General features: G+C 34.2%; 1 pseudogene; it reads left to right on the top strand.

The window, feature by feature from the left end:
• The first annotated feature begins 8,273 nt into the window (after nt 1–8,273).
• On the top strand, nt 8,274–11,062 carry LOC117689882 (uncharacterized; annotated as a pseudogene).
• The last annotated feature ends 1,911 nt before the right edge of the window (nt 11,063–12,973 follow it).

Here is a 12,973-nt window from a genome sequence, read left to right as displayed (position 1 = left end):
GTACTCGAAGTTAATTCATAGTCCTTTGCAATTTCACTTTTATTTTTTAATTCATTGTTACTTAAGTCTTATTGTTTCTAGCGAAATGACTTTCCTTTGCCGGGAGTACCTTGTTATATCCCATAGCTTTTACAACTAACGTGTACAAATTTAATCTAAATAAGTCCTATTGTTTCAAGCGAAATTACTTTCCCTTTCTTTTACTTCGAAGCTGTGAACTTTGCAAAAAAAGAAAAACTAGATGCTGTCATTAGACAGTAATACCCGCACCAAGTGTTTGCCCCTAAATAACACTGTTTTGTACCAGTTTAATTAAAAATGAAGGCCACATGCAAGCTCCGGTAATACATTTAAAAATTATAATTTTCATAACTGAAAGATGAGATCCCTTGCCATATGATAATACACATGAGCAGCACTTTATGTGCAATTTGGGGTTGAATTGTTTGCAGTGAATTTTCAGTTAATCAATAATCTAAACATTTCATTCATAGAAAGTATAATGGTCTATATAATATTTACAAACAAAATTAAAAATTAAATTATGCCCCCTCCCCGTGTCGGTTGCCGGTTTTAGATTTGCTTCTGTGTGCCCAAATATAAATCATCGTGTGCACAGATTTAGAGAAGGGGTGGGAGTGAGGGGTCCAGACCCCCCCCCCCCCCAAATGAAAATTCATTTATATCAATAGTAAAGTTACCAAAAATACACATTGGACCCCAATGCTCTTACAGACACGAAAACGCTCTAACCCATTGCGCTTCAATGTTAGGTAACATTATGGGGGGGGGGGGTTAAATATTTATAATTAATATTTAATATACTTTATTGTTTAATTGTTTATCTCAATTTATATAGGAAGTATACATCACAATATGCAGGTGTCTTAAAGCTGTTATTTACCTAATAAAATAGTGCGAGTAGATTTGAAGAATAGGTCATAAAAATACATGCATGTTACAAATAACTTATCTTTGTCTGAAGTTACGTACACAACACATGTCTGCAGGTCTCATTCATTAGGGGGTACTAGTTTTACTCAGCTCTTCGATTAGATGGGCCTGGGTTCACGTGTATACATACATGTATGTGTTTTCCATATGCAGAAAAGGATTAGTTAAGATCAGCTAAAGGAATTCATTATTGTGTTTTAATTGGATTATCATTATGATGTTGACCAATATAGGTAAGCATAATACATGTAGTAGCAGTAGCACAATATAATGAGATGCCAGCATGCATACATGTGTAAGTTCTACTTTCACTTTCTAAATGTGATCTCCCTTTGACAGCATACTGTATCATCATCTTTTAATATTTAAATAAGCTTATGGTCGTTACCTATCCTATCGCATTTGTAAATAAGTTTCTGTCATTTTAATTGCAAAAGTTAGTTTTTTTCATTTGTCAGACTTGCACTATTGAGTTGACCCCATATTGACCCTGTATAAACAATTTCTTATTAAATTTGTGTATTACATGAAAGTAAGTGTAGACACTTATCATTTTTATATGAGTTATAATAGGAAGGAAGGAGTATTTCTTTCTTAATGTATTATAATGCATAAAATGTAATAAAATACAATGTAGGTCATGACCTTATGGGACTGTTCTGACCCCACAAAACCGGAAAATACTTAATATCTTCTAATGTCATTATGATGCATCAAATGGTGTAAAGTACATTAATGACCCCCAGATGTTGTCTTTAACACCCCCCCCCCCCCCCCCCCGAGATCCTCATCCCTAAACCATATAATTTATTCTTGGTCTTTGTGTCATTGCGCGTAAAATTGTATATAGATTATGTAGATAGACACTCTGACATTCTAGAACTAGAAATAATAAAGTATTTTATATCTTATTCATATGTAGTGTTTGATCCATGTGGGTAATTCCTAGCCTAATGACACTGCTTTGTTTAGGAGACCTTGCAATTGCCTCAAATAGGCGAATACACATGCATATAACATTTTGTTTATAAATCTTAAAAATTGAATTAAGCAACTTCCAAAATGTTAATGTGCTTCAAGAGAGGAAAAGCAATCAAGAAATGATTTAAAATTTGCTACTGCACACATGTAAGAATGTATTATGAAGACTGAATCTTTAGAACCAGGTTAGATTGGGGTGGGGGGGGGGGGGTGAATGTGTAGTATAAACATTAATAATGTTAATCATTTATTGTTATTAATTTTAACTTGTCAATGAATACCGGTACTAGTTATTGATTCCAAGGTAGAAATATTACCTCTAATCATATCTCAATTGATCAGTTGTCAATTATGCAAGGTGTAATGTAATTTTTTTAAAGAATGACATTTTTTACCAGTTTATAAAAGTTTGTAGACACCCAAATTATATTTTGATTTTAATTGATCATCCGACAATTAAGGGGGGGGGGGGTGGAAAAAGTTTATATTTGAGTTTGTTTGGGGGTGGGGGTTCCAAGTCATATATATGACACTTTTTTAATGTAATTTAAAATAAGACTAAGCCATACTACAATGATGAACATGAATAGTATAGAACAAAACGCAAACTAATACATGTATACATACATAGGAAGTATTACAAAACATAGATGATTGATATATATCTGGGTTTTTAAATTGAATCATGTATCATGTACATATTATATTATTGTTTCTTTGTTCAAGGCATTTCAGATGGTATGTAGGTCATGATCCCAAGTGCTCTTCCTGAAATTATCAAATTTCATAAAAACCATTGAGACCCCTACCTTAATCTAAAGATATTATTCCTCCATAGGTCATGGCGCATCAGATCATTATGGCATGTAAGTCATGACCCTAAGGGGTCATCCTAGCTGACCCCCTTAGAATCAGAAATTGTCAATTATCTGTAAATTATTGATGTTTGATGATCCTATCTCTATTTAATCTTTATTATTAAGTCTCGCGAATGAAATGTGGAGACTTATTGTTATGTACGGTTCTTATTACATGTATTATTATTCTTTGTCTTCTTCTTTTTCTTCTTTCTCGCTCTGAACTTCTTTCTCAGAGATGGCTGAACGGAATTATACAAAACTCTAGAATATGATAGGCCTGCATATCTAGTTGTGCATCCTGGTTTGATTTTTCTCATTTCGGGTTAGACAACCACTTTTCGTGGGGGGGGGGGGGGCAAAAGGGTGTGGGGTCTAACATTGAACCTTGTAGGAAGAATCGTAAACTATTGTAAATGTTAACTTGAAAACGGACAAAGATAATAATATAGGGTTTTCATGATCATATATTGACTGTTACTGGCAATATATAGGGTTTATTAGATCTGACCCCTGGGGTCATCCCCACTCCCCAGGAATTGGAAATTACCATATAATCTCAGAAACTGTTATAATCATGACCCTTAAACCATATATATTCATGTTTCTGATGTCAAGGGGCATCAAATGTTATGTGGGTCATGGGCCCTGTGGGTGGTCCTGACCCCCTCTAACAGCGAGTCCCTTAATATCTTCAAAACAGTTGAGATCCCCACCCTTAAACCATATATATTCTTGTTCCTTGTGTAAAGGGGCATCAAACGGTATGTACATGTAGGTCATGGGCCCCGGGGGTGGTCATGATTCCCCTCGAACAGGAAGTGGAGGAATATCTCAAAAACGGTTGAGATCCCCACCCCTTAACCATATATATTCTTGATCCTTAAAGGGCATCAAAAGGTATGTAGGGTTAAATTTAAATTTTCAAAACCGTAATGCACATCTATGGAACAGTTCCTATCATATCCCAAGATATGATGTGTCTATACATTAAATCATAAAAGGAGTTCTAGGATCTATGTTTTTTTTTTAGTGATAAACGTCAATTTTCTGCTACTTTTTGACCCCCTGGATGAAATTTAAATTTTTAAAACCTTACTGCACATCTATAGAACAGTCCCTGTCATATCCCAAGATATGATGTGTCTATCCATTTAATCATAAGAGGAGCTCTTGGATCTATGTTTTTTTTTAGTGATAAACGTCAATTTCCTGCTACTATTTGACTCCCTGGATGAAATTTAAATTTTTAAAACCTTATTGCACATCAATAGGACAGCCCCAATTATATCCCAAGAGATGACGTAGCTACTCCAAACGTTGTAAGAGGAGTTCCGGGAACCATACTTTTTTGGCCAAAAAACGTCATTTTTTGTTGCCTACTGATCCCCTTAATAAAAAAAAATTGGAACCTGATCACACTTCAATATGACACCCCCAATCATATTCTAGAAGATCATTTGGCTAATGCCAAAAAAGATGACGTTTTTGAAACCAGTTTTTTTTTTTGTAAAAAAACGTCATTTTTCAGCCATTTAATGACCCCTAGGACAAAATTGAAAATTTCGACACCTTATTGCGCATCTATAGGATACCATCAAACATATTCCAAGAGATGATTTGTCTACAGTTGAAAATGTAGGAGGAGTTTGAGGAAGAAGGTTTTTTTGTGAAAAAACGTCATTTTTTACCAATTATTTGACCCCCCAGGACTAGCAGAGAATTTTTGAAACCTTTTTACAAAACAACATGATACCCCAAATCAAACTCCAAGAGTTCAGTTTGCTGGTTTATAAGATGTAAGAGCAGTTTGAGAAAGTAAAACGTGACAGAGACGGACGGACGGACAGACGGACTGACGGACGGACGGAACAGGGTAACAACAATATACCCGAACTTTCTTTAGAAAGTGCGGGTATAAAAACAACCAAAAAACTCACCATTATTTCTGAATACTTTTAATCTTTTGTCCTGTGTATACATACCTTACATGACCAAACCGTTAGTTACCTGGAAACAGCGTGTGCAATCAAGCGTGCAGCATCTATTTGAAGGGGCATGGTCACGACTTTGGTCAAAAATTATAAATCATTTTTATGTTTAGTTATAAGCGAGTTACAGAGTTGTCAATTCTTTGCTATGTAAACAAAGCTTTTGTTTACATTTTGAGTGTTAATGTGAAAATTCCAGGTTCAGACCTAGTAAAATGAATATGTTTAACGTTAAGAACTGTTTATTAATGTTTGAAATGAATAAAAAGACAAATCAGCTTGCAAAAGGTATACATGTATATTGAACCTATTCAAACAAAAACAGGGGACGAACCTTGTTCACATGACAAAGATATGTGAGCCTTGTATCTTGCTTACAACTTTTGACCGATTCTCCAATTTTATTTTATGATTCGATTTGCATTTCTAAAGGATTGTAAATAATAAAACCAGGAAAATAGGATTTGACAAAAATCGTGACCATGCCCTTTTAAAATAAAACGTGAACATATAAATGATAAAAAGTTGATTTGACTCAAAAATCTTATTTTACGACATAAATATCGGTTTTCGGCAATGCGGAGGAAACGTGGATTTGAACGCTGAGAAGACCCAACACTACAAAGAGGTTTCTAAAGCTCAGAAAAAGGATGGTCTTGTGTGTGGACGCTCTCTTGGACAGACCAATCACATATTTTGATAAAGAAAGATAACTCGACGCCAGCAAAAGCGATCTGTCCAGGTTTTACTACATTCATTGATACAAATGAGTCTTTACAGTTAAATTAAAAGTAATAAGCGAGATGAATTCGTCGAGACTGAAAATAAATAAAAAACGTCTCTTCAATTTTTCAGTCTCGTCGAATCTCGCTGAGATTAGAGTTAAAGAAAATTGGTATGGACATTATCGATTTTTTCTGATGATATCAGGTGGAGTGTTTAATGAGGGTCAGAACACTTGCCTGTCTGGAGTGACTGTAAATCTGACTAATAACTAGACCATACGGGTATATGTTGACCTCCTCCTCCATTGCCTTAACTTTAATTGATAAAAAATGAAATTGTAGAAAAAGTGAGTATATGATATTATACTGTAATTTAAATATTTATATGAAACTGTATTAAATTACATATACCTGTACATAAGCCAAAGCTGCAGTACCTTCGCAGCAATGTTAAGGCGTACCGATGCTAAAATACGACTGGAACACGATCTTTTGAATCATCGCAAAACTACTTTGACAGGGAGTATTTCTTAAAATCTATGTTACATTTATATATTGACACCGATATTAAACATTATATTTAATGCATTTTTGTGACGTCATATGTACTTTGTAATCAAGTGAAGGGCGAATCCTAATAATGCAAATGATCTATTTATATCGCATCGGCGCAGGTGATTAATGACATTAAATCATATAAATTTTTAAGAAAAATTCTTTGTTAAGTCATATACTTTGAAGTTCTAGCTGGGGAAAGAGATAGATATTCCGTTTGTGGAAGATATTTTTGAAACATTCCATAAAATCGTCAATATAATGCACATTTTTACTCATCAAAAGCGATTTACAAAAGATTAGGGTAATTTCGTAGGTTTCCAAAGCACGATTCACATTGCTACATATATTCTCTACCAATTTTACGTAAAATATTCTACAATTGTGTTGATCTTTCACCTGCGCCAAGCTGGTTTTACATGCATTAAAATTTCTTCATTCAGTTGTTTACACGTAGCAAGGAGAGTCTCGAAACCACTTGTTTATAAATAGTCTTTTACCTTAAATGAAGCTTTAAAACTGCCGATTATTTGATACTGGTTTTTAATATGAATGGACTCTGTACGTCTAGCATTAACGGCAGCATCTATGTAAAGAAAACATGCGGTATTATACTGGTTTAATATAATTCACTTTTAACGTTAAGATACATTCCCTGAAAACTATCGACAGGAATGCAGATCGTGACGTCAAAGTTAATTGGCGGATCGCGGAATTTTGATTGACATGTCACGTGAGCCAATGAAATGACGCAGCTCAGTATCCAAAGACGCGCCGCCATTTTGTACGACAACTTTTGTTATTGTCGGACTTTAAAGGTTGTCTGATTTCACTGATAACCATGGTTAAACGGTGTTGTTGTGGTACATGTAACACAAACAACAGGTACCCCGATCGTCTTGTAGGGGGGATACGATTCATTTCTTTTCCTAAACCAGGCAGGCAACTAGAAAAAACGAAGAGGTGGATACGGTTGTGTGGGAGGCCACACAACCAGTTAAACGAAAGCATTTTGAACGAGAGAGGAAAAGCCAAACATATGTATGTTTGTTCAAAGATAATTTGCTGAAAATATTTTTTAAATGAGCTAGACAAGTGTTTTTATTTGTAGAATAGGTTTTTTTAATATTTAGCCCAAGATTCCTCTTAAACCATCGTGTGTACAATGCAGGGATTACAGTCGGAGATCCATCAATATTAACCATGTTATGTCATGCCTACGTACGATGGCTAGATTTATAAAGGAATATGATTTGAAACAAAAAATTCTTGGAGCATATTAAATACTATCCATACATAACATTATAAGATTTCCGGTCGATTCGGGGAGAGAGAGAGAGAGAGAGAGAGAGAGATCTAGAGAGAGAGAGAGAGAGAGAGAGAGAGAGAGAGAGTGAGAGAGAGATTACTTATAATGAAGCTATAAATCTTTTATAAATGTGTAATGTCCTGTTAATCTATATTATTCAATAAAAAATCAATATACATGTAGGTTAAACATAAAATAATAGAACCACAACAACTTACACTTATCATGTGCATAGATTAGGATACTAGCTTTTATCATCTGCATAGATTATTAGATGTGTTATCAAATTTCAAATATTAAGGATAATTAATACAATTTTAATCTCATTATTATATAGTGTTACATAACTATACCTTTTATTATTGATGTTGATAGAAAGTGAATTTATTTCCTATATGTTACTTCCATTTAAGTACGTGTTAAAAGGAAAATTGTCCATTTACTTAGCATTTCATTGATGGAACACCAACTGACAGGTATCCAGATCCAATATATGCAGTTGCTACCAGCTATGACTCAGTGACCCCAGCCCGAAAACCACCCACCAAAAGAGTGCATGCATGTACAGTTACTAGTAATGCTTCTTGTGAAAGAGCGACGAATTCCTGCAGATACTTCTGCTATTGAGTAAGTTACTAAACAAGTACAGCAAAACTCGGTTATAACGAAGTCACTGGGACCTAAGAAATTACTTCGTTATATCCGTAATTTGTTATAACCGTATAAGAAATTCATTTAATTTACATAGCTGGGGATCCAAGATGACTTCGCTTTATCCGTGAATTCGCTATATCCGTGTTCGTACTAAACGAGTTTTACTGTACTACATATACATTTAATGTGCATAAAAATAGCATTTTATTGATTTTCATTTCAAAGTAATTGTAATAAATTTCATTGTTTCAAATTTAAGGAAAGACCAGAATATGAATGCTGGATCCAGTGCCATGCCAGGACCTTTAGAACCTCCAGCTCAGCCTGAGTGTTGTCAAACTCCTTTTGTTACACCATTTGACAGTTCAGGTAATATCCCCATCTTAACTTAATTGTTTATTTAAACAGCAGAGTTTTCCATATTTTACTTATGTCACTTTTTGTTTAAAACAAAAAAACTTATTAAAGTAAGAATAAAGTTATTTTATTTGCATCCAGACATACTGATTCAGTTTTGTACAAAATTATGTAACAAATTCAGTAACTCAGCATCATTATTTTGCACAAATGGCTTAAAGGGACTTGGACACGATTTGAGATCAAAAATTTAATTTTTATTTTGTATGCATAAAATGGCTTACTGCTGCATTTTAAATGATTGACCAAAATATTGAATGTAAAAGTCAAGTTACAAGCAAGAATTGGTTGTTATGTAAACAAAGCTTGAGTCTTATAGTTGTTTACAAAATATGTAATGTAGAGATTTACCATTTTTTAAACAAAATGACATGTAAAAACAATTTAAACTAACTCAATATCTTCATAAATACTAGTATCAACAAAAGAAAGAGAGATTTGATTGAAACTTACACCAATACATGAATATGTAAAAATGACAATATTCGAGCTTTGTTTACAAAACAAAGATCTATGAACTCAGTATCTTGCTTATAACTTGATATTTTACTTTCAAATTTTGACATAGCATTAAAAACTTCTATATTTATCAGTATAAACACTGGAAATGGAAAAATTAAATTTGAAAATTTTAAGCCAAATCGTGTCCAAGTCCCTTTAAAGTGATGTACATAGAACAGTGGGCCTGTGGGGATAAATTCGTTCCACATAGAAGTCTTGCTTGATGTATGTAATAAAATCACAAAAAGGGGCCCCAGATACAAGAAGTTGACTCTGGATTTGATACCAGTGTGCATGACTGTGTTTTAAAGAAAACAAATTACCATTTGTTTTGAGGAAAAAATCATTTCTTGTTTCGCAAGCTTCACAAATGGACATGTCTCTGACAGAGTATGGACATTTGATTTCAATTATAGCCGTTGTTGATTTTTCACACATTATGCCGTCAGGTGTTGCACCGAGAAAAGGCAAATCAGGGTTGACTATCAAACCAACTTCATGAAGATGATTTCCTGTATTTCTGATGTACATTTGCTTTGCAACAATTTCATTAGCTTTCCCATAGGATGTAGATGAGGATGAAAACTCTTTATTTTGGAAGATTTTTTTCATGAAAGGTCCATTTATGTCTTTTTTCCTTCTCATTATGAGTCCAAAGCTGGAAGCAGTAATTCTCTTACTTCGCTCTGTGTACCATCTCATGTCAAAACTTTGTAAGTGAGTTGACCTTTCTAACTCATTGGCATCACTTTGAGTTATATTAAGATTGCTCCACTCATGTGCTAGTTGCTCCACACTCTGAAGATCACAAGGGGCAATGGCCTATGGGAATTCTGTATCTCCACAACTCCATGCAGCTTGGGGATTTGCGATTGGCTGAATCAGTGGTGCCTAAAAAATAAAGTTGAGATAATTGATAAAATAGATCTATAATAATTTAGTCAGTGTATCTCTTTGGAAGTTTTAGTTACTATGAAATATTCAACTATATGTTTAACTTAGTATCAAGTTATGAAAAATGTGTTTATGAAATGCAATTTATGAATTATAACCCTTTTGTATTTTGCAGATGGTATGTTAAAACTAAAACTTCTGGCTGTTGTTGCGGAAACCAAAGCATTGAATGAAGAGAGGGAAAATCTGCTTCAAAAATATTCTGACACTAAACAATATATATTACAGGAGGGATGTTTTGGTTGTCACAAATTGAAAGAAAAAGACTACAAGTATTATACTGGGTTTACAAAGGAACAGTTTGATGCAGTGTACCTATTGTGAGTTCCAACAGATGAAGATTCGATAAAATGGAGTAAAACCGTAAAAGGTTCCAAATCTCTATCAACAACAGACCAACTTTTACTTGTTCTGATTAAGCTTAGACAAAACTTTGATTTTCAACACATTTCTCATCGTTTAATATATTTTCACAAGACTCTTGTGCAATATTTACTCAGTGGATAAACTACAAGTTTTTTAGACTTGGTAGTTTAGATATTTGGCCACATCGTGAAACTTTAATTGAAAATATGCCAGAAAGTTATAAGAAAGATTTTCCAAATACCCTTGTCATCATTGACTGTACAGAACTGAAAGGACAAAAACCAAGTTCTTTCCATAGACAAAGCCAATGCTATTCTGATTACAAATCGATTACAACTTTGAAAGGACTTGTTGGAGTTGATCCACGAGGTTCAGTAATATTTTCTTCCATGTTATTTACCGGTTCTATATCTGATAAGGAAATCACAGAGGAAAGTGGCTTTCTTAAATTACTGTCAGACCTTATACAGAGTGGAAAACTACAGAATGGGGATGGGGTAATGGCTGACAAAGGGTTCCATATAGAGAAAGAGATTGCAGCTGTTGGGCTTAAACTGAATATCCCACCTTTTGCATCCTGTGCATCACAGATGAAAGCTTCTGAAGTTGCAAAAACAGTTAAAATAGCAAAACACCGTGTTCATGTAGAAAGTGCTATTGCTCGTATAAAACAGTTTAAAATCTTAACAGGAAAAATTAGACTTTCTTTTTTTTTCCATTATTGATCAACTATGGTTGACATGTTGTTTGTTGACGAATTTCATGATTTTTTTTATTCAAGATGAAAACACTGATTAGCCTTGATTCTTGTCTTGCTTTGTTATGTGAATTTAGTATATCAAATTTTTAATTAGTGTATTAAATACTCACATGGTAACTAAGAGCCAAAGCAATGAACTGTACTCCAAGTGGTGTATCTACTGTACAGTTTGCTGTTGAAGTAACCAGATATGATATGGGGCTTTGCTTTAAAACCTTCAATTTTTCAATATCATCTATATTGATGTCCGTCTTCCTGAAAAAAAAAATTAAGAAATAAACATTTTTTTATATATGTGCTATATATGTACTACTATTGGTTTGTGATGATCAAAACAGTTCGAATAGCAGCACCAGACAGCTCAGTTGGTTGAGCACCTTTCTATAGAATAAGGCGGTCCATATTTCTAATCCCAGTCTGGTCTGTCATTTTTTTCTTTTATCTTGAAACACGGGTTAAAAAAAATTCCTTAACTATTCATCTTACTTAAATATCTTGTCATCATCTGATCCTTGTATAAATTTATATATTAATTTATGTATACTGAATTTAACATACCATCAGTGATCACATTTAAATTATCATTTTAGACACTGGTTCAGCTTTTGTTTTCTCCCCACGAGGTTTGTCCCACTGCTATGGCAAACTGGTTGACGAAGGTTCTGTTGGTATCTCTTTGTACCCAGAGATCTTCCACTGCTGCAGTGCATTGACTACAGCTAAGACATGCGCACATTGTCCAGACACCCTATATAATGTATATTACTATTTATCAATAACACTCTAAAGACTATGTGTATCAATATTTATGCCTTATAATACATGACACAACACATTCTCTCTCTCTCTCTCTCTCTCTCTCTCTCTCTCTCTCTCTCTCAGATTCAACAAAATACAAACCTCATCTTCGTGTTTGAAATACTTTATGCAGATATCCTTTGAATATGCCAACTGCATGCATTAACTTGAAAAAGAAAAAGTAACAAGGAACTGAATATGATTCAGCTTTGCAACTGCAATGTGCATCGTTGAAACTCTTCCCGGTGATATTAACGTCGAGATTAACTCGATGGGGATCCTCGCTCTTTCTCTGACTTCTGAATATTTTAGCGGTAATTTGAATGCTGTTTTCATTTTCTCCTCTAAAAATTTTCACAGATTTAATGTATGCATCTTTTACAAACGCTACAGCCCATTTCTTTTGACGTAAAGTCGAATTATGATTCAGAAAAGATTGCGAAAAATCGTCCGGGACGTCCTTCAAGGAAATTTCGCCCGCCATATTGTTTACCTTCGATGTCGGGCATTTCACTTCTTAGTTAACGTCGTCACGGTGGGCGGGGCTTAAGCGCGGATCTGCGATCCGCCAATTATGACGTCATTTCGTATGAAGTACAGACAAGTTACTTTCTACATATCGCTGTAAAATCCATCGCAAAACCTTAACATGTCCGCGTTCACATACTAAACCATGCCTCTTGCGTGTTGCCTTCAGTCGGTCAACAAGTGGTTCAGGATCTGTGATTTTTTAAAAATAAAATATTCTTTACAATTCTTATACATTTATATTATCTTGAAAATAGTGATTGCTAAGATTTGTTGATTTTTATTTTCGAATTTACGAGTTCAGCCTTATATTTTTTTTTACAGTGTATACAGGGTTTTTTTATTTATCTTTCCTCCTACGAATAATGTCTCCTGCTAAAGAGGCTGTTATGCGATCTTGTAGAATCTTATGCCACTTCGGGTCTTGAGATTGTAGACGCGTAGTGACTTCAATGTTGTTGGCATGTATCTCAGAGATGGACAATGACTCTAATATCACAGATATACTGTAGTCTAAGGCGATGGAATCTTCGTTAATCATGATGTTTTTAACAGCCATAGGTGGAAAATATTCTACACACATGACCTTCAGTACATAATTGCTGTGAAGCTTTTGTTGTACT

This window comes from Magallana gigas, chromosome 9, assembly GCF_963853765.1.
Source record: "Magallana gigas chromosome 9, xbMagGiga1.1, whole genome shotgun sequence".
NCBI lineage: Eukaryota > Metazoa > Mollusca > Bivalvia > Ostreida > Ostreidae > Magallana > Magallana gigas.
The sequence above is the reverse complement of the archived record's forward strand: the minus strand, read 5'-3'. Positions and strand labels throughout refer to the sequence as shown.